Source organism: Eubalaena glacialis, chromosome 12 (genome assembly GCF_028564815.1).
Source record: "Eubalaena glacialis isolate mEubGla1 chromosome 12, mEubGla1.1.hap2.+ XY, whole genome shotgun sequence".
Taxonomy (NCBI): domain Eukaryota; kingdom Metazoa; phylum Chordata; class Mammalia; order Artiodactyla; family Balaenidae; genus Eubalaena; species Eubalaena glacialis.
This window is the reverse complement of record NC_083727.1, coordinates 65,713,033-65,736,629: the sequence shown is the minus strand read 5'-3', so window position 1 is coordinate 65,736,629 and position 23,597 is coordinate 65,713,033. Positions and strand designations below refer to the sequence as shown.

Sequence of the window (23,597 nt, the reverse complement as noted above, 5' to 3'; positions counted from 1 at the left end):
ATTAAAAACAACTAAAACGACATTTTGCAATATGCATTGAAAAGTGTTTGGTTCTGACACATGTAGGAATACCTCTTACATTACTCAAATATTCCACATGTCCAGAGTTTCCCTAACTGCTTTGACCTGCTTCAGTATTTTCACATTTGACAGCTATGCAATGTTGTAGAATCAGCTTGGTATTTGTACTGGGTTCCTAAAATCCATTCATCTAGCATTGATATTACGAGCCCCAGCCTTCAACATTGTGGTGATCTACCAAAATTCCTGCTTCAAATTTCCATAAAGCTATAAGAAAGGGAGTTGGAGTTATATAACTGCCGCAAAGACCATTGCTACAACCACAGGGTTCATATCAAGTGCCCCAGGGCATAAATAATGAAATTAAAGCAGATAATATGAAAAAATAATAAATTCAATAAATAAAGTATGCATGGGCCAGAACAATACTAAGGACAATCTGTAAAATGCTTTTAACAACCATGACTCTTGGATGCAAACAGAATCTGATTTGTCTGAAAGATATTTTTTTCCCTGTAATGATGAAGCAACACTGAGTAAATCCTCGCTTACTCACTCAATATTTTTTGTATAAGTAGAACATTTAAAGAACATTGCTTTCCAGATATAATATGCAAGGAAATGCTTGCATCATAGGAGCATGTCCTTAGTGACCTGGGGATATTTATTCACTTCAAAAATAAATTTACTACAGTAAGGAATAGGTCCCAAATTATTCAATAAAAAGGAAATTATCTTCACTAAATTTTTTGATCAATATATACCCTTTGCTTATTCCTCATTATAATGCTGTCAATATTCAGAGGGAAAAGATGAACACAAAACAAACTGCAGGATCTGCAGCTTCAGGAGGATATTTGCCATTTGGAGACAATGCATCACTCATAGTAGATTGGTATGTTTCCCTCTAGTGGTTAAAAGGCATTTAACTCTATCAACCAAGTCACCTTTTGAGAAACAAATCGGGAATCAAGAACAAGGCAGCATTTAGCGAGGCAAAAATTAACATGGGCCTTAAATTAAATGATGTGCAAGTAGAATCAAGTCTGGTTATTATGAAAAAACTAATTCATAGTTTAAATACCTGATCAATTTCCACAGGATGAACAAGGACTCGGGCTGATGAGAGAGGCTGATGATGAGTAAGGAAATGAAAAATCAGAAGGGGAAACAATTAAAATACTTAGTACAACCAATTCATTTCAGTGTGGCACGAGATTAGTAAGGAAGCAAGATTAGCAATTTTTAATAACATGTTGCATTACTTATTTAAAAATCCCTATTAAAATAATTTCATTTTTGAAAATCAGAATTCATATACTGGCTTCATTCCAATGATGACTGATTGCATTTCTCTTGGGACCCTGTCGCCTTAGGGTGGGCAGGGTTATACTTCACAAGGAAGAGAAGCGGTGACACTCTAATCACAGCAATCACTTGCCGAAACATATCACCAGGCCTAAAATATTCCACTAGGTGAGACAAAGTAGTAGTTTGTGACACTGGTTGCATTTAACTCTTTAAAATGCAAGACAATTACACAAAAGACTGTCTCTCCCTTCTTCTAAATACTATGAGCCTTTTAGGATATTGACAATCAACTCAACAGCAAATGCCACACCAGCTCCAAATATGCACGCTAGGGTTTCTTGAGCAATCAAACTTGCTGAAATTAAGGGTCAAAAGATCAGCACTGTAACTTTAGGCAACCCAGGGGAAGACAACAATCTTCCACCTTTGTTGTATTCTGTGAACTGGCCATGATCACAGAATGTGAAAAACAGCTATCAGATCACAGGATCATTTCTGCACCAGAAAGCACCTGCAGTTATTATGTACAAAAGAGGCTCACAATGCCAGGCTTTCAGAAGTATATAAAGCTAGCTGGCCTTCCAATTTCTCCTAGGGAAATATGTGCACGATATAGAGCAAAGAAAATGCCCATGATACAGACACACACATACAAATCCTTCCCAACTCAACTATTCAGAGTTTGGTTTACACTGTGAATTATTGAAGGAGCGTGAAAAAGAGAAGCTAAAAACAGAAGCTTGAAATTATCAGCTCATCACCCATAAGGAGGCTAGAGATCCCAAGGAGGAAGGCTGAACAAAAATGAAACAATTATTCTACAAATCCTCTTTGTGTTTAACAGGTTATAAACAACGCGGCCAATAAATTTATCTTGCCTTTCTAAGACAAATTAACAGAGGGAAATAGAACTGCATTAAATTGTTGATCATTTACTTCATATATTTAGCCATTGTCCACAATGAGCTGTAGAAAAAATACAAGGGGTCCCAGCCTTCTAGAAAATGGAATCAATAAGACAGATACACAAATATGCTATTTTAATTTATATTTTGTTTCTCTTTAGCAGCAACTGTACAAAGCTACAGGAGATTAAACAGAGATTTCTTGGTTCTTTTAGAAACCTTAGAGAAGGTTATCAGTTGTGAAATCCAAGCTATGAAAATTCAAAATACACCTCTTTTTCCATATTGTGGTCAGCTAAAATAGATTAGTCACAAAATACGTTAATTACTGAGTCATGTCAGAACAAGGCAAAGGTGTGTATAAAATCTTAATCAAATCTTGTGCAAAAGGTAATGTGTAAAAGGCTTCGACCAATAATATAGCACCTTAACAAGTTGAAGTTATTTTGACCTTATTTTGATTTATTTCTTATTTTCCATCAAGTTTAGGGAAATTTATAAAATCTGAAACTTTTTTTTTGAACTCTTTAGCATAGATGAGGTTACAGGATGGGAAGAAATTCATGTAATGCATTCTGATATCTATTTAATAAGCTATTTCAGTGATCTGAAATATCATCTGGCCTTTCTAGTTGACGTGACATTAAAAATGAAGCTTGTGTTTTGCATGCAGCATGCTTAATTTAGTCATTGCCATTGCATAGAATTTGATGGGTATATATAAACAGAAGTCATCAGTGTGTACATCGTAATTATCCTGGGAGAAATCCTATACTATGCTTGAAAAATGGAGCTTTAAATCTCTATTTTGATTGTAATATTGAGGTCTCTCTTTTGACTGCAATATTGAGCCAAGCCAGATCTGGAGCTTAAGTTTCTTGACATAGTCCTGTTAAAATGAAAAAAATAAAATAAATAAGGAGATCTTGGTAAAATGCTATCTCACTGGAAGACAGAAGATGGGTGATGAGAAAGGAGGAAGCTGTGGGAAAGGGAAGGTAAAGATGAAAGAAATAAAAGGCCAGCAAATGAAAAATGGAAAATGGATGGCAGGCTCACAGCACTTCTAGAATATCCTTCATGAAAAGAAAAGACCAATTGTCAAGAATACATATTAGAACTGTATCATGTTTTTTTCTCCCACAGTATACTAATTTCATTTTTTGAAGGATGTGGGAGGACCTTCTCTCTCTTCACATCCTAGAAATTATTCTATACTGAGAGCTGCCTTACGGACAAACAAAGGCATACAAAGAAGCAGGGGCATTAGTATTTCCCAGGATGTACACGGGATGATGCCTCATAGAGGTAAGGAGTGTCCTGGCCAGGAGCCAGGATGACAAGCTCCAGCCACCAAGCAGTGAGTCAAGTGCAAGACAACCACACAGACAAATGCAGAAGCCAACCAATTATTTTTGCTAAACAGAAATGTTTATGCCACAGTAACCAGTTAGCTTATTTTCCCCCTGCTAGATGGCTATTTCCTGGGCAATTCCCTGGGTGGGGTGGGGGCACTGAAATGCCTTCTATCATAGAATGGAAAAGTGAGATTGAAGGTTTTTAAGTGCTCTTATATGAAGTCAAAAAGAGAAAGCAGAAGAGCCTTCCTTTCTAATTGCGGCAAGAGGCTGCTTTTGGCCCCTGCCTTTTTATGTTGAGATTGGAAGGACTCTAAAGGATTTTCAGTATGTCAAATGTACCTCTAAAATGTCCCCCAGCACTGATGTGCTGATTAATTCTTCACAAGTACCAGTAAATAGCATGATGATTATGAAAGTGAGGAAGCATTTATTTACTTATCTCTATGACTTCTAATGGAACTTAGGTTGTGGAGTATTGTACTGTTTAATAGGATATCTATTTTAAAATATTACCCAATCTTCTCATCAATATGTTTTTTCTTTCATACATTCTAAAGCACTCTCTCTTCCTCTCCCTCTCTTCTTTCCCTCCTTTTCCTCCTCCTTCTCCTTCCCTTTCTTCTTCTTCTTTCTCTCTCTCTCTCATTCCCTCCCTTTTTCTCTTTCTACCTTTCTCCCTCTCCCTTTCCCTCTCCCTCTCTTATACAGCAGCACAGGTAGAGAATCAAAATGTCATCCCAACTAAGTAGATGACATACCAGTGAACCATACACCAGACACAAGACATGGGCATGCTCCTGCTTTATCTACACTTTCATCATCAAAACTGAAGAATTCAATAAACTGGAAAAAATGCTTTTGAAAGTTTATAAAGAAAAGCTATTCCTCACATTTTACAGGATTGGCCTAAAATAGCTACATTAGGTACCCATATTAAGTACATAGTCCACCTAATTAACAATGCACACCTCAACTACCCTAAATATAATTTAGAGAAATTCATTTATCCACGGTTTTACTAGTGAATTCAGAAACCTCCCCATAAGTTCCTTCTAACACAAATTTGGGAAGCACTGTGGCCTTTACCTATAAACCTAATACAGTGTTGCAATATTTTACTACAAGTCTGAGAAGGCGGCTCTAATTGATGAAGTACAGTTCCTAGACTATGTAATCGGGCCACAGATCAATTTTCTGTCCAAAAGATAACAGGACATAAAGAACACACAAAAACAAGATGGCTCTTTCCAAGGAAAGGGATCAATACTACAGTCTACTTCCTCCCACCCCATCTTATTTCTGAACCACTGCAGAAGAATAGAAATTCCTAATGATGTTTCTGCCCATAGCATCCTCACGGCTTGGGTATAAGGTGCACTAGAACAGGCTACATTTAGAGCAGAGAGGGTTTCCCAGGCTGTGAGGAGATCACAGATGGGCATTACCTGGGAGGCAGAAGCAGCATTATTAGCTCAGTGGGTAAAGAGAGGTGGCATTTCAATTCAAGAACAATGAAAAGGGAAATCCCAGCCTCCTTCAAGATTCTACATGGGCAGTTAACATTCCGGAAGGGTCAAGGATGCTAAACCCAAAGTCTCCTGTATCCACGCAGCAAAAGGAACAAAGCATTAAGAGCCATAAGAGAAGTCAATAGGCCAGGCTGACTACAGTCCTCATGGAGATCTCGGTGTCCCTATACAATCTGCGTACCCAATGTTGGATTATACGTGCTATCTATTTTCTGTGAATTAAACCTCTTAGTATAACTTTCTGGCAGAACTATATGTCCTACAATTCACATATTTCCCAGAGCGCTGCAAGGTAGCAAGAGTTGAATATGTCACCCAGCAATATTGCTGTAAACTAATGACCTGGGGGAATTCATGAAAGATTGCATAGATTACTATGCCTCAACAATAAAGTAATGAGACCGGTCTCTACAAAGCATACATAAAAATCCCATCTATCTGGATCTATCTGGTGTGTATTGACTTATGCACACATTTTAGAAGATGCATGCAAATCTTACCTGGCTCAATTCTTTCCTCTTTACAAAGCCTTCCCTTACAACAGAGCTGAACATCATGTTTCTCTCCTCTGGACTTATTTTGCATGCCACTCATTTAGAAGCTAGTATTTATGCAGCTACTAGCTGTTATCTTGTTATGTGCGTATGTATTACCCATTCACAACTGCCTTCCCATTATTAATCTATTATTGCATAAAAAATTACCCCAAAACCTAGCAGCTTAAAACAATATTTATTATTTCACCCAGTTTTTGAGAGTCAGGCATCTGGTCATGGCTTAGCTGGGTGGCTAACTCAGCGTGGCACATGGCGGTTCTGCAGAGCTGTCAGTCAGGGATCTAGTCATCGGAAGTCATTACCTGGGCTGGTTTAGTTCCTCACTAGCCGGAGACCTCAATTCTTCACCATGTGGACCACTGCATATGGTGGCTCATGACAAAAGGAGCTTCATCTAGAGCAAGCTGCTGAAAGAGGGAGAGAGGGGGGTATAACCAAGAGGGAAGCCATGGTTTGTTTTATAACGCAGTCTCAGAAAAGACAGGATCATCACTTCTACCATAGTCTATTATTTACATAAACCATGTGGGAAGAGATTACACAACTGTGTGAATCCAGGCGACAGGGATTGTTGGGAACCATTTAGCAATCAGCTACCACAAAAACGGTTTCTTTCTACCACTCCCCCTGTCAGAGATTCTAACATGAGGCCTTACTTGGAATGAGTCAATTAATATTTGTTATATACATGATTATCCCCCACATCCTCAAAATATATTATTCAGTTACTCTTTTATTCTTCACCAAGTGTCACTGCATTTAAGCACATTGATAATATAACATAATAATATTCTCAATCTGTTTATTAACAATTACAATAATTTGACTAGAACTGAAATGATAGAGGTACATTTTTACCATGAACAAATGACTTTTAGTTAAATTATTCAGTCTCATTTTGTCTTTATTTCTCAATATTTATTCCTACAAGAAATATTTATTGACCATTTACTAGCTGCCAGGGACATGAAACTACTATACACTTTGATGAATATTATGGTAAGGAAAATAAAGAGTCATGTGGACTCATGAATCAGAGAATACTTTTCTCTGTAATATTTAGCAAAATTGAAAAATATGAAATGTAAGATAAAAAACAAGCCTATAAATATGCTATCATTTCAAAGAAAATTAAATTATGTTTCTACAAGCTTGCGATGGTGTTGATTGTACTAAAATTCTTGACAATTGGATCTCCTAGTAGAAACATAGATACAAGTTCCCACATATACTATTATTAAAAGGGAAAAAAATGAGCATAGAGTAACATGAAGAAGCTGTACTAGCAGATGCTGTTCATAATCCTCCAACTATTCATCTCATTTTCTTTCATAAGAGATCTCAATACTGCTCAGATTTCTACCTTTCTCCACACAATTCAGAGCCTTAAGGATTGTACTGATAAGTTTTATTTGAGTGCTTAGTTCAAATTATCAGTTTTCCATTTAGCCTGAAAATTTCATGGATACAGTGGTAAGGTTGGTCTTAGGAAAAATTTGGAATTAAGTGTGACCCTTACCCTCTGTAGTGGATTAAACAGAGGTCTCCAGAAGATATGTTTATGTCCTCATCCCTGGCATCAGTAAATGTGACATTATTTGGAAAAAGACCTTGCCAATGTAATAATTAGGTTTAAGATGTTGAGGTGAGATCATCCTGGATAACTGAGCCCAAAATCCAATGACAGTTTCCTTATAAGAGACACAAAGGAGAGACACACAGAGAAAAAAGGAAAAGTTATGTGAAGATAGAGGCAGAGACTGAAGTTATGAAGCCATGGAAGTTAAGAAACTCCTGGAGCCACCAGAAGCTGGAAGAGGTAAGAAAAGTTTCTCTCCTGGAGACTTCAGGAGAGAACAAAGCTCTGTGATAACAGAACACAAATCTACCAGTTTCAGACTTCTGGCCTCCAGAATGGTGAGAAAACAAATTTCAGTTGTTTTAAGCCAAGCAGTTTGTGGTATTTGTTACAGCAGCCCTAGGAAATTAATACACCTTCCAACCTAAATAGTGTCCCAACATTAATTTACATGTTTTTTTTTGCAGTAAGCTCAGCCTTTCCTAAAGCCAACACCAAGAAATGCCAACACCTGCACTAACCCGTCTCCATGCCAACAACTGCACTAATCCTTCCAACACCAACACCTGCACCACTCAGGATTCTCTTCTCCAACAGGCGTGAGCCAGCCCATCAGCAAACTAATTCAAGCAATTGGTTAATGGGTATAGCTACATCAATTGATTCATTACTGTGCTACCTTTTTCAGATGACATAATTAGAAATGAGACCTTTCTAACAGTCCCATTTTCATTGTATTAACAGACTCAGAGCCAGGTCAGTGTTTAATGAACTCAGCTCTCACCACTTTGCAGAAGATGAATGAAAGAAAATATTTCAGTAACAGAAACATATTGTCTGGACTTCCCTGGTGGCACAGTGGTTAAGAATCTGCCTGCCAATGCAGGGGACACGGGTTGGAGCCCTGGTCCAAGAAGATCCCACATGCCGCGGAGCAAATAAGCCCGTGTGCCACAACTACTGAGCCTGCGCTCTAGAGCCTGTGAGCCACAACTACTGAGCCCACGTGCCACAACTGTGGAAGCCCGAGCGCCTAGAGCCTGTACTCCGCAACGAAAGAAGCCACCGCAATGTGAAGCCCGCGCACCTCAACGAAGAGTAGCCCCTGCTCGTCGCAACTAGAGAAAGCCCGCGCACAGCAGTGAAGACCAAACACAGCCAAAAGTAAATAAATAAATAAAAATTTATTTTAAAAAAAACATATTGTCTGAAAGGAAGTTGTGACAAGAGTAGAGAATGAGAAAAACAAGGCAGATATTGATTGAAAGCTTGCAAAGTAGTGTTTTCCAGAGTGTGGTTCAAAGAACAATAGTTTTAGAAAAAGTTCTCCAGGAAAAGTGGTTGTATGGTCAATTAACTTAATCTGTAATACTCTACTTTGAAAGTAAAAATATATAATGATTTCAAAATGTTATGTTGTTTAAAAATAAGAGGAAAAATAGAGAGAGAGAGAGAGAGAGACTCAGCTTGATCATCCCAGTACATATAGTGGTTACTAGTTTGGGTCATTGTACCAAAGTAGAAAAAATTTGGAGTAACACAGACAAATCTGTTTCTAATCCACTACTTAACTAGTTAAGTAATCTTCAGCAAATTACTTAGCAGTTTTAGTTTCCTCACACGAAATATGCCTATTAAGTTATCTTGTGATCATTTGTTATAATTCATGTGAAACACCTGTACTTCTTAAATGAGATGTTTCCTATAGCCATAAATTCTCAGTAAATGGTTACTATTATATTTTGTTATTTTTGTGGTTATTATGGTGGTCAGTACCACCACATGGTAGCCAGCATCCCCACTGCCACCCATTACATGCACGGAAATGCAATTATCTGCAAGAATATTGCTTCAAAATAAAAAAAATAAAAATAATCCCAGCAGAGATAGCAAAGTATAGAGGGTTATTGGTTCAGCAGTGGAAAACTCCTCAGAAAACTGAAGGAATTTATTAACATATCTAAAGAAAGCATCAATCTATCAAATAAGGCACTGTGCAGCCTGGAAAGCAGGAAAAGGAGTAAGATTAAGATAAAGCTTGGCACTGATGTCCAAAGGTCCTCAAATACTCTGGTGCTTGAGGCAAAGTCAACCTGACTGTTGAAATGACTGTGGAGTCATAGCCTTAAAATTGTCCTAAAATGACTTAAAATGTCTTTGTCCTTTTGACAAAATGGTCCTTAGTTGTAAATGTTTGTATCAAGCTACCAACCTACCTTATCCTGGTACCATTAAATACTGGATTTATCTAACTTCCTGTACTGAGTTGAATGGTGTGCCCCCAAATTTCATATCCACTTGGAGTCTGTGAAGGTGATCTTATGTGAAAATAGGGTCTTTGCTGATGTAATCAAGTTAAAATAAGGTTATCTGGATTAGGCTGGGCCCTAACTCCAATAGGATTGGTTTCCTTTAAGAAAAGGGAAATTTGGACACAGAAACACATGGGAGAACTCCATATGACAATGGGGCAGATGTCAGTGATGCATCTACAAGCCAAGGAACAGCAATAATTGCCAAACCCGAGAAACTAGGAAGAGGCCAAAAAACAAAAAACAAACAAACAAAAAAAACAACTTTTCCTGGAGCCTACAGGGTGTATAGCCCTGCCTACACCTTGATTTCAAATTTCTAGACTACAAAACTAACTAGACTAAATTTGTGATAATCTGTTACAGGAGCCCTGAGAAAGCACATCCTGTTCATCAAGTAGTTCTCTGGACAAGTTTCCCAAGTAAGTAAGCATATACACGGAAATATTAATACTTAAGTACACATAAATTTTTCCAGTTCCTGTCTCTATGATAACTACTTTGTATTTGCAAATTGGTATTATAGCTTTTATCCATCAACCTTATGAACTTTTTAAACACAATCTGCCACTGAAAGATAAGCCTGCTCTTATAGGATGTGGATAATAACAGGTTTCTGAAGGTACTATCCTATGGCAGGAGATAATGTTTGAAGCCCCTCTTTAGAGCCTCTAGGGCTTGTGGTCTTGCTCTTGCTGATCCCAGCTCTCTGCTTGACACCAAATGCCCCTCCTGATACCTTTGCTGGCAGAGCAGCAAAGAATTTTTCTTTAATAATATTTTATTGCTACTTTCCCACTCAGAACTCCCAGATGGGTTTAATTACCACTGATGTACTGAAAAAGTGCTAAGTGACAAACAAGTCACAAAAATAGTAACACAAACAAATAAATGTTAACATTGGTAAACTTAATCAGACATTTGAGAATATAAGATTTCTTTTTCTAAAAGCCTATGCTTTATATCTCCAAGAAATAATGTACATTTTGATATTTTGGACATAGCTGAGATGATGAAATTAAGAAACAGTTATAATCATACCAACATTTCAGTGGACAACTTTCAGATGAAACACACCAGAATAATACAAATATATTAGAATTTTGCCATAAATTTCCCAAAGAATCACTCTCACAGTATTATTATATGGAAAATATTTTTCATTAATTAATGTATTCATTCAATCAATTAAGAGACATTTCTTGAGCACTTATGATGGGCCAAGAAATACGCTAAGTGCTGGAAATACAAAAATAAATAGGATATATGATCCATGCCTTCAAAGAACTTATTCTCATAGGGGAGACAGACACAAACAGATAATTACAGTAGATTGATTTGAGTGCTATTATAAAGGTATAAACAAAGTCCTGTTACTTCCCTGAAACAGAGAGCTAATAACTTCTTGAGGGAGGCAGGAACTGCTCATTTAGTTTCCTGGCAACATTATGCTAAACAGCAAGTATAATAGGGCCTATTGACCAACATATCTATACATTCTAACTAATTTATTTAAATCAATATTAGTCATAGCCTTTCGAATGAATCAAGTTCTGAGCATTTGTTTTTTAATTAAAAAGTAAATACCAGTAAAATTCACATCAATTAAACCAAACTTCAGGGCTTCCCTCATGGTGCAGTGGTTAAGAATCTGCCTGCCAATGCAGGGGACACGGGTTTGATCCCTGGTCTGGGAAGATCCCACATGCCGCAGAGCAACTAAGCCCATGCGTCACAACTACTGAACCTGTGCTCTCTAGCTGGCGAGCCACAACTACTGAAGCCTGCACTCCTAGAGCCTGTTCTCTGCAAGAAGAGAAGCCACTGCAGTGAGAAGCCTGCTCACTGCAATGAAGAGTAGCCCCCACTCGCCGCAACTAAAAAAAAAGAAAGCCCATGTGCAGCAACGAAGACCCAACACAGCCAAAAATAAATAAATAAATAAATGTATTTATTTAAAAAAAATAAATAAACTTCATTTCCATGCTCATCATTTTCTAAGAAAATCTCTGATAACTCAGTTGATTTATCTCATCAGTAAATATTTTGCCCTGCACACACATAGATTTCCTTTACCAAATAAGTTAAAAAGTGAAGTAAAGGACTTCCAGTTTCAGTCCTGATGTGTAAAAAGCTTAAAAGTTATAACTGCCATTCTCATAGCAAGTAAAATCTGAAAAAAACAAAAATCAACAACTCTTCTTGAAACTATAAAAGAACTGAGGCAAACCACCATCCACCCCAAAATCTGGAGAGACAGGTGAATAATAGCCAAGATCGGTTTACTTGGAGCAGAAACTATAAAATGCTAGGAATACTTAAAGGTAATTTTGACAAATTGCTGAGATTAAGTGTCAAACTGAGAAACTACTAGGGGCCACAGTCACAGGAAGCAAACATATGTGTGTGTGGGTTTTACCTTCAGGAATCTCACCAGGTTCTCATAGTAGTAGATAGACAAATCTACTATTTTAAAAGACTTCAATACCCCTCTTATCAGTAATTGATAGATTAGACAGGCAGAAAATCAGTAAAGACATAGTAGATCTAAAAAAAACACTCAGTTAACTTGATCTAATAGACACTTATAGAATACTCCATCCCACAAGAGTAGAATACATATTTGTTTTCACCTTACATGGAACATTCACCAATATAGACCACAGGCTTGGGCACAAAACAGACCTTAACAATTTAAAAGAAGAGAAATCATAAAAATTGTGTTTTCAGCCACTTGAAATTAAAAGAGAAGTCAATAGCAGAAAAATAGCTTAAAAAATCTCAAAATATTTGGAGATTAAACAACAACACACTTCTAAATAATATAAGGGTCAAAGAAGAAGTCTCAAGAGAAATTTTTAAATACTTTAATTAAATCAAAATGAAAGTAATACTTATCAAAATTTGTGAAATGCAGCATAAGCAGAATTTAGAGTGAAATAAATGGTAGTAAATGCATATACTAGAAAGCAAGAAAAATATAAAAGTATTAAACCTTAGGAAACTAGAAATAGAAGAGCAACTTAAGCCTTCTTAAAGCAAGCAGAAGAAAAGAAGAAAAATAAAAACTGTGCAGAAATCAATAAAATTGAAAACGAGAAAACAATTAAAAAAATAACAAACCCAAAGTGTGGTTCTTTGAAAAGTTCAGTAAAATTGGTAAACCTCTGTTATGGACTGAACTGTCTGTCCTCCAACCTCCACCCCCTGCCAAAATTCATATAGTGAAGTCCTAACTCCCAGTACCTCAGAATGTAAACTAATGTGGAAATAGGGTCATTGCATGAGGTCATACTGGAGTAGGGTGAGCTCCAATACAATAAGACTGATGTCCTTATAAATAGGCAAAACTTGCCCACATACATTTATACAGAGAAAATGACCCAGGAAGTTATGCTGCCACATGCCAAGGAACTACCAGAGGCTAAGAGAGAGGCCAGGAGCAAACCCTTCCTTAGCACTTTTAGAAAGAGCATGGCTCTACTGCATATCAATTTCAGATTTGGGGCTCCAGAACTGTGAGACAATACATTTAAATTGTTCTAAGTCATGCCAAGTTTGTGGTACTTTGTTACAGGGAAACTAATGCAACCTCTAGCAAGGCTAACAAAGAAAAAAAGAAGACAAAAATTGTTAATATCAGAAATGAAAGAGCAGTGATCACTACTGACCCCATTAACATTAAAAGGATAGTAAAGGAATACTATGAACAACTCGATGCCTACAAACATAACTTAAATATAATAGATCAGTTATTTGACAGGCACAATCAACCAATACATCCACAAGGAGAAAGAGATAAACTAAATAGGCCTACATCTATTAAGGAAATTGGATTGATAATTAATAACCTTCCATAAAAGAAAGCAACACACCAGATGGTTTCACTAGCAGATTCTACCATACATTTAAGGAAGAAGTTGTCAATTCCCCACAGTTTCATCTAGAAAATAGGAACTGAGGGAACACTTCCTAATTCATTCTGAGACCAGCATTACCCTAATACAAAAACCAGATAAAGACAAAACAAGAAAAGAAAACTACAAGTCAATATCTCTTATGAACATAGATGCAAAAACCTTTAACAAAATATTAACAAAAATAATCCCACAATGGATAAAAACAATTATACACCACAACCAAGAAGGAATTATTCCAGGTATATGAGGCTGATTCACCCTTGGAAATCAAATAATGTAATCTACATCAACATGCTAAAAAAAATCATATGAACATATCAATTGATACAGACAAAGCATTTGACAGCATCCAACACCTAATCATGATGAAAACTCTCAGCAAAGTAGGAATAGAAAGAATAGAGTGAAACTTCCTTAACTTGATGAAGAACATTTATTAAAAAAAACAAACAAACAAAATCCAGCTAACATCATCATACTTAATGGTAAGAGACTGGATGTTTTTCCTCTAAATTTGGGAACAAGGTAAGGATGTCCTTTCTTTCAAATTTTATTCAACATCATACTAGAAGCCCTAGCAAGTGCATTAAGACAAGAAATTGAAATAACAATCTATAAAAATTGGAAAGGAAGAAATAAAATGGTCTCTGTGCACAGATGACATGATTGTCTATATAGAAAATTCCAAGGAGTGAACAAAACAAAACTTGGAACTAATAAGCTTACAGAATACAAGATTAATATACAAAATACTGGGAAAAATATTTGCAAAACAACACATATCTGATAAAGGACTTATATCCGAACTATACAAAGAATTCTAAAACTCTACAATAAAAAAATACAAACTAATTTTAAAATGGGCAATAAATCTGAATAGATATCTCACCAAAGAAGATCTACAGATGGCAAATAAGCATATGAAAGCTGTTCAACATTATTTGTCATAACCTTCTGAAAAAGAATCAGGCAGTTGCAAATTAAATTAAGCAATTGCAAATTAAAACAACAATGAGCTATCACTACACACTTACCAGAATGGCTACAATTTAAAAAACTGACAATACCAACTGCTGACTAGGCTATGGAACAGGGACTTTCATTCTTTGCTAGTGGGGATGCAAAATGCTATAGCTACTATGGGAGATAGTTTGGAAGTTTCTTACAAAACAACACATTGTCTTACCACATGTTCTAGTAGTCACACTCTTAGATATTTACTTAACTGATCTGAAAACGAATGTCCACCAAAAAACATGTATGTGAAGGTTTATAGTAGCTTTATTCATAATTTCAAAAGCTGGAGGCAACCAATGTCTCCTTCAGCAGGTCAACGGGTAAACAAACTATGTATATCTATACAGCGGAATATTATTCAACAATTAAATATAGAGTTATCAAGCCATGAAAGTATGCAGAGGAAACTTAAATGTATATTGCTAAGTGAAAGAAGCCAGTCTGAAAAAATTTCATATTGATGATTCCAATTCTATGACATTCTGGAAAAAGCAAAATTATAGACAGTGAGATCGATGATTGCCAGGAGTTTGGTGGAGAGGTGTTGAATAAATAAAGCACAGAGGATTTTTTAGGGTGGTGAAAGTATTCTCTGTGATTTGTCAAGTTCCGTAGAACTTTATAGACAAAAAGTGAACATTAACATTTCAAAAATCCTTTAGGAGATTGGGGGATCTTAGAAAGGACTGCAGACTGTTATCAGATAATCTTACATTTTTACAAAATATGAACAAATCACACTAAGGGAGTTGGGGGCAGGGGAAGGTGATGACCTACATAACTGGAAATGAGTGGATTCTTTGACTGAAGGCAAAAGGGACAATAACACTGTCTTCCATCTGATAAAGTTGTTTTCCATGGAGGCGCAAGTTGACAATTATAATGCTGCTATACATGTATCCTGGAATTGAACAATTATGTCAATGAATGGTGGATGATGAGAGTCAGATTTCTCACTGTTCAAGTAGGAGTTTACATATAAGCAAGGAAGGAGGTTAGAATGATCCATGTGGTAACAGACAGAAGACATCAGGATGAACCCATATTTAGCTTGATATAGATACAGATGATTACATATAGAAATACTTACAGATATATGTACATACACAGGTTAGTATACACACATATATTTCTTTTTTCTGTCAACAAAGAAGGCCTAAAGCAATGACATCACAATAGCAATGAGCATACCTAACATACAGATCTTGGTTTCAAAAACCTTCCTCCAGCAAAAGGAACCAGCGAAACTTGCATAAATAGCAGATTCCAGGACTGGGGCAGGAAATATACAAGATGAGTCTGGAATATCTTGTAGAGCCCAAAAGTAAGTAAGTCCTCAGAAAAACTTCACGATGATGGGGGCATGTCAAAGGGATATAGGAATCGACTGAAAGAGCTTCCAGTAGCCCCAGAAGGAACAACTTGATAAACAAAATATTTAAAGTAGTATAAATGCATATCCATGAGGCTATACTGATATTAATAAGTAATTGAATAAGTAAATGGAAGGGAAAGAAGAAACAAATTTTCCATGCAGAAGAATTACAGATAATTTATGAGATACTCTGCCCTAGAGGAAGGGCACATAACTTTCTGCCCCTTCAGTGTGGACTGGGCATAATGACTTCCTTTCAATGAGTACAGTAGGGAAAGAGGGGTTACTAACTTCACAGTGGAGAAACCTGACAAACACTACCTCAGCCAGGTGATCAAGGTCAACATCAGTAGTGATAAATCGTGTTGATAGTATGTATTATTGATATAATATGATGAAAATGGCACTTTACCTCTGTGGTCTTCCTCCTAAAAGCCCATAACTCCAATCTCATCATTAGAAAAACATCAGACAAATTCCAGTAGAAGGGCATTCTACAGAATGCCTGACCAATACTCCACAAAACTGTCAAGGTCATCAAAACTAGCAAATTCTGAGGAACTGTCACGGCCAAAAGGAGTCTAAAGAGACATGACAGCTAAATGCACTGTAGTATCCTGGATGGTGCCCTGGAACAGAAAAAGAACCTTAGGTAAAACTAAGGGACTCCAAATGATATGGCCTTTAGTTAACAATAAGGTCAATATTGGTTCATTAGGTGTAACAAATGTATCATGATAACATAAGATGTTAATAATATGTGAAACTGTATATGGGGTGCATGGGAATTCTCTGTACTATCTTCTCAATTTTTCTTTAAATCTAAACTGTCATAAAAAATAAAGTCTACTGGGCTTCCCTGGTGGCGCAGTGGTTGAGAGTCTGCCTGCCAATGCAGGGGACACGGGTTCGAGCCCTGGTCTGGGAGGATCCCACATGCCGCGGAGCAACTAGGCCCGTGAGCCACAACTACTGAGCCTGCGCGTCTGGAGCCTGTGCTCCGCAACAAGAGAGGCCGCAATAGTGAGAGGCCCGCGCACCGCGATGAAGAGTGGCCCCCGCTTGTCGCAACTAGAGAAAGCCCTCGCACAGAAACGAAGACCCAACACAGGCAAAAATAAATAAATAAATAAAATCAACTATGCTTCAGTAAAAAAAGAATAAAAATAAAAATAAAGTCTACTAAAAAAAAGAAAGAAACCCACTCCCAATCATAAGAAAAGACACTACAATCATTCTAATTTTAAAAAAGTGAAACAAGGATTATACCACATGCTTTTGAGTTCTCATTGCTTTTCTACTTTGGGGAGTTCCCCCCCTCCAAATACTCCAGCAATACAGGAACATTCTCAACTGTTCCAGTCAAAAATAGTAACTTTCAAAGATGGTGAAAATCAGTCACTTGCAGTCAGCTTGACTGTCAACATAACAAGAAAACACAGCAGGTTAGAATTAGAATCTCTCTTCCTCCACCTTGAGTGTGTGAAAAATATACCCATCTTTATTTTCCATAGTAATCTTGGGTGTTCTTATCTAGACATGTGTTAGCTGTGTAAGATAAATGAAGGGTGGCAGAAAATAAAGGCTTTAAGTTTAGTTGCACATCAAATAGTCCCCAGACATAGTCATTAATAACAAGATGCCTGAAGTTTAATCAACCATAAGTTGCACTTCTATTTTTTTTTTCATTGTAAGGATATTTTTTACAAAATCTACTTAGAATAAGAAGAAATGGTTAAAAAATAAGATCAGTTTAAAACATTTAAGAGAAAAAGACAAAAAAAATATGTGGCTTCACACTTAACATCAATTGTTTGTTTAAAAACAATGTTAATAAGTTATTAATTATGAGTAACTGATAGAGTGATAAAATAAGCTATTAAAGAAATTTATTGCATATTAATCTTTAGATAAAATACAAAATATTTTCAGCAATCCATTTTCTTATTATTCTAATAACATACAAGCTAAGAGGCTTTTCAGGAGCCATAACTGTATAGATATTCAATTACATTATTTTAAAGAGGAAGCTGAGGTAAATTGCTCCTTATCTCTCCTTTCTCTGACTGCATCCAAAGTCCATGCATTTTGAGGCCCAATTCTCCATCCACTTAATCCACAATTATTTGTTTAAATGCTCTAGCATTAATTGAATTCCTAAGCTCTTACAGCTTGTAGCAGTCATCCTGGAAATTGCTATGCCTTATTAGGTATTATATTGTATAGCACTATTTTAATTTTTAGAAATTATATCACTTTTTAGCCAATTGTAAACTCTCAGAAGATCAGAACCATGTGAAATACTTCTTTGATCTAGCTTCCATTACCTAATAAAGTGCCAAACACATACTGGGCATTAAAGAAATACTTTCTGATTAATGAAATGATGCGATCTAATCTACTCATTGAAGGAAGAATTTGTAAACATCAATGTTTAGTAATATATTGGCTTTATCTAAAAATAAATCATGGTTGAAAATGTTTTGCTAAGTTCTGTAATGGAATATCTTCTCTCTTTATTTCAGCAAAAATCAAATCATGTTTGAATATTTTCTTATCATTTTAACATACAAAAGTTTATCATATAAATAAGATGTTGCATTTAAAGAACATACTTCTTTTTGATGAACAAGTTAAATATTAACAAAAACAACTATGTAACAGACAATAAATAAAGCCTTTATATAGACTATGTTCTCTGACAATTATGCAATAAAATTAGAAATCAATAGTAAAAGGAGTAAAAATATTTATGTCTCTGATCACCACTTTCCAGTAAAGGTAGACTATTTTTACCAAATCTCCTACTAAAAACAACTAAAAATAAAGGATAAAGTAAAAGAATAACCTTCATAAAGGCAGCACAAATCTGATGAAATATTGAGGAATTCCCAGCCTGCAATCTAAGAACAGGAGAGAAAAGGAAGATTCTAATCCACCCTGCCATAAGGCATTTGCTCTGGCTAAACCTAGCTATGGCCTGGAAGGACCCCAAAAAGCCTAGGGACACCCATGGCGAGGACTTTGATTCGTGAGCCTACCATGTTGATTTGTGACACTAAAGGCTACACGGTTAGAGTAAGGTGAACCTAAAGTAAACCCTCTGTCACTTTGCAAGGGAGTAGGGAAGGAATCCATCCTTGAGTGCCTGTAAACACATGTAACCGTCATAGTGTTATACAGCTCCACTTGTCTTTGTTGGGAATGTCCCCAAATAATCACAAACTGTAATTTAGTTTAACATGATCCTGAACTGTTAGTGCCAGTGAGCTCTGGGAAGGAATGAATGTATGCCTTCTGGAGGACACCATCTCTATTTTGCCCTTTCTTGTGAGAATGCTCCCAAGAAAAATTTTATGATAAACTCAAACTGAAAAATAACCAAGCTGGCAAGATAATACGGCAACATGTATAAAGTCTATCAGAAACAACAGAAAACAGAAGCAGAACAAAAAACTTCAGATAATTAACTTAGATGCAGATCATTAAAAAAAAAAAAAAGAAAGAAACAGAAAAAAAAGAAAAATAGACTTACTTCATTATTAGAATAAAAATAAGCTTGGCGGAATCAGCATGTAATAGGAAATTATTTTTAAAATTAATACATACAGTATTGAGAGATCATTACAGTAATTGGGGTGAAAAATATAGCAACTGAAATTTGAAACTCAGTGAATGAGTGTGGCAGCAGATTAGCCACAAAAAAAGAGAATTAGTAAAATGGAAGTGGAGCCAAAAGAATTCTGAAAGTAACGCAGAGAGAAAAATAATGGTAGAAAACATAAGAAAGAGTTTAAGAGGTACAGATGAAGAGTTAGAAGGTCTAAAATACATTTAATTTGCATTCTAAGGTATGGGAGTACAAGTTCGGTGTACAAGAGTAGAGAGGACCAAGGGCACAGAGAGAAAAGCTCTGAGCCAAGAAGCAAGGCTTTGTATTTACTCCCAGTATCAGGGGGCATGACTGACTTGTGACTCAATGAAACAAACTCCTGATGTTTTCACCTCATCCAAAGCCTTATCTAGGGTAGCAAGGTCATTATTACTGACCCCATCAATTTTGAGGTCTCCTATCTCAGCAGTCACATTGCTTTCTGGGTTGGCTCATGAGGTCTGTATGACTGATTTGGGCTTGCACAGTGGCAACTATTTTTAGGAGTCCATCTTTTTTTTTTTAATTGAAGTGTAGTTAATTTACAATGTTGTGTTAGTTTTAAGTGTACAGCAAAGTTATTGTTTTATATATATATAAATATATATATATATAAATATATAAATATATATATAAATATAAATATATATAAATATATAATATATTTTATATAAATACATATAATATATATATAAATATATGTATAATATATATACATATATTCTTCTTCAGATTTAAGACTTAGGAATCCATCTTAACTCTTGGCATCTGCTGTTATTACAAGAAAATAGCTCAAGTTTTCTCGGTAGGAAGAGTGACTTCGCTATTTTTCCCTTCATATAAGAGTTTTTTATCCCAGGAAAGTCTAGCCTTGCAATATTCACATGATTTCTTTTGTTTTTCTAGCGCCATTTTAACACTTTCTTTCTGTTACTCTTGTCCACTAAACTTTAAGTTGGGCTGTCTCTACTCTAGGAAGTTTTCCAGGTTTGCAAGGCTGATTGAATTAGTTTATCTACATTCCTTTGAGTCAGTTTCTTATTTTCTGATGGGTCACCTTTATCAGCATTATTAACTCAATCTGCACCGTAAGAGGCCAAATACCAGCCAATGCCCCATCTATAATTTCCCATGGGAATTGATCTGTCTCATGGATTTCTTCTGAAAGTGCCAAAGCTCTCTTACAGCAGCCAAGATCCACTGCAAAAAAAAACCCTGATGCCAAATGAATTTAAGGTCGGCATCATAGACTGTAGGAGGGGCTGAGCTGTAAGAAGGCTAGGCTGTTACCATCCTTCTTAACAAGCCTTATGTGCCTGGTCCCCTCATCTCCCAAGCAAACCAGCCAAGATTCAAATGATTTGCTTGGTTTTGCAACAGAGGTCATGAATATCCCTTGTTTCACCTGTGTGGGTGCACATCTCTATAACTGTTTTCTTAAGAGGGTCAGAAACATCTGCCCTCTGCCACCCTCAAACAAATCTTAGTATCAGTTGTTACAATGGGGAAGACCTGAGGCTGACTGCCAGATTGGTAAGGAAGTCCTCCCCCAACCCCAGCTGAGAAGACAGTTGGCAACACCCAGACAGTGTCTGGGCATCTGTATTTGAACCTTCTTCCTGGTACTCATCTTGCAACCACCTCTCCACTTCTTCCTCATCAACAGGCAATAAAGCAGAGGACCATTTATTGCCCAGTTGACCATACGATTTTGTCAACATGTCACTACTGAGTCCCATGAATTTTATTCAAATCCCATTAGTTAGCCCACAAGGTCCATGTCTTTCCTCTTCCGAAAGGCAAGATCCTTGTAAGCATATCACCTATGTTGCCAAAAACCATCAACAAATCTCTGAGAGGTCAGCTAGTCTGCCAAGCTTCATGGATGCTGGCAGATGACACAAGGCAGAGATCAAAGGTGAGTTTATTGCAAATGCAGTACCAAAGTATAAGCATTTATACCACTTTTCTGAGCTCCAGTTCTTACAAGGTGACATGAATTGGGTCATATGGTGACATGAATTGGGCCTTGTACGACAGGAGAAGGGCTCCGAGCTTAGGGAACCTAAATATTTTATACTGGATAGTGAGCATAGATGCCCTTTCTTCTAGAAAGAGATGACCATCTCTATCTTCCAGGGCTGTAAGCAAACCTGTTACTTGCTTCAGAGGGAGACATTAACTCTACCATCCAAGTCTATTCTCTATAAAAATATCATTTAAAAGATCATCTGGGGAGGGCTTCCCTGGTGGCACAGTGGTTGAGAATCTGCCTGCCAATGCAGGGGACACGGGTTCGAGCCCTAGTCCGGGAAGATCCCACATGCCGCAGAGCACCTAAGCCCATGGGCCACAACTACTGAGCCTGAGCTCTAGAGCCTGCGAACCACAACTACTGAGCCCGCATGCCTAGAGCCCGTGCTCTGCAACAAGAGAAGCCACCGCAATGAGAAGCCCGCGCCCCGCAACAAAGAGTAGTCCCCATTCGCAGCAACTAGAGAAAGCCCACGCGCAGCAACGAAGACCCAACACAGCCAAAAAATAAATAAATAGATAAAAGATCATCTGGAACAAAGGGCAGTCAGTGCCCCTGCTTGCAAGATGTATAGAAAAAAAACAAAAAAGAGAGACCCATGTAGAATTATCTCCCAATATATCACAAGCTAAAGAAGAAAATTTCAGGAATAAATTGTTTTACTCCATTAATTTTTACCACCAGAGAGCTGTTGTACCACTCTTTCTGTTAGAATTATTTGGTGGTACCCTGAATCACATGCACTAAACTATAACATGCAATGTGCAAATATGTTTTTTCATATTTTTTTCAAAAAAAAAAGCTTGAAGCCCCTTTTGGAACAAAGGTTCTTCAGAGGTGGCTAAATAGTATCCATTATCTAAATCAAATATTTTAAAAAGGGAAGGGAAGGAGGAAGTAGAAGAATAGTATAATGAGGTGGGGGGTGGGGCGGGCCCTGCGCTGTGGCGGGAAAGTGGCGGGAAAGCTCCTCCCGGAGCCTGAGGCGCTGGAGGCGCCACCGCGGACGCAGCCGACGTAGAGTTTCTGGCCGAGAAGCTGGTCACCATTATCCCGAACTTCAGTCCGGACAAGATCTACTAACTGGGGGCGACCTGGGGCTCTTCCACCCTGACTCACCTGCGGAGGTGGCCCTGTGGCTGGCAATCGACCTGACACCAAGATGGATGTGTTGGCTGCTTCCTCGCGAGTGGAGGGAGGTGGGAAAGTTGGAGAAGATGAGGGATCAAGGAAGGAAAGGAAGAAACGTTTCCCCCTACGCCTAGCCCTTAGTCCAGGGAACTTACCAAACTCCTGTGAAATCAGGCTTCGGACAACATCCCCGAGGCGAATGAGATCGGGACCCCGATGGAGGACGCGCGGGACAGTCGCGTAGCCAAGCTCCCGTGTGTGCTGACGCCCTCGCGACACAGCAGGCGGCCCGCGCCAGGCTGGATAACTCGACCTCGATGGAGGTCAACACCCGTGGGGCTTTCCTCCCACCAGCGCTCGCTCCCGTGGACAAACTCCGCACAGACCTGGCAGCCTTCACACAGCGCCCAGTCTCGAGACTTCCAGGCAGAGACGAGTTTGTGGAGGCCCGTGTCTGGGGCCGGAGGCCCGCCAGCGGTGTGTGAGCGCTCAGGACGCGATCCGGGGACGCCCATTCCTGGGAGTTCTTGAACCGCTTTAGAACGTCTGAAAAAAAAGTGCAGTGGAGCAAGGAATGGATTTATAACATTGTTAGACAGCAACGGGCTTGTGCTTAGTCCTGGTGACTTTCTGTAGTTCCACATCTGTATCTTGGAGCCAGCTGTCCTTCCACGAAGGAAAGAAAAAAAGCTTTGGCAAGATAAGCGGTTTTCCCTGGCGGAACCTCCGGTCTCCTGATCAGAACTGCCATGCGCAGGTGAGTGTCCGCTGACTTCACGTGTTGCTTTTAAAAGATGGAGGCATAGCAGGAGTGCGGAAGTGGCTAGGCCTTTTTTTTTCTTTTTCTTTTTTTTTTTCTCTTTTTTGTTTCCTTCTTGATCCCGATCTCTTG

At 37.7% G+C, this 23,597-nt stretch overlaps 1 pseudogene; it reads left to right on the top strand.

Moving 5' to 3' along the window:
• The first annotated feature begins 7,460 nt into the window (after positions 1 to 7,460).
• On the top strand, positions 7,461 to 23,236 carry LOC133102247 (DNA replication complex GINS protein PSF2-like; annotated as a pseudogene).
• Positions 23,237 to 23,597: the final 361 nt, after the last annotated feature.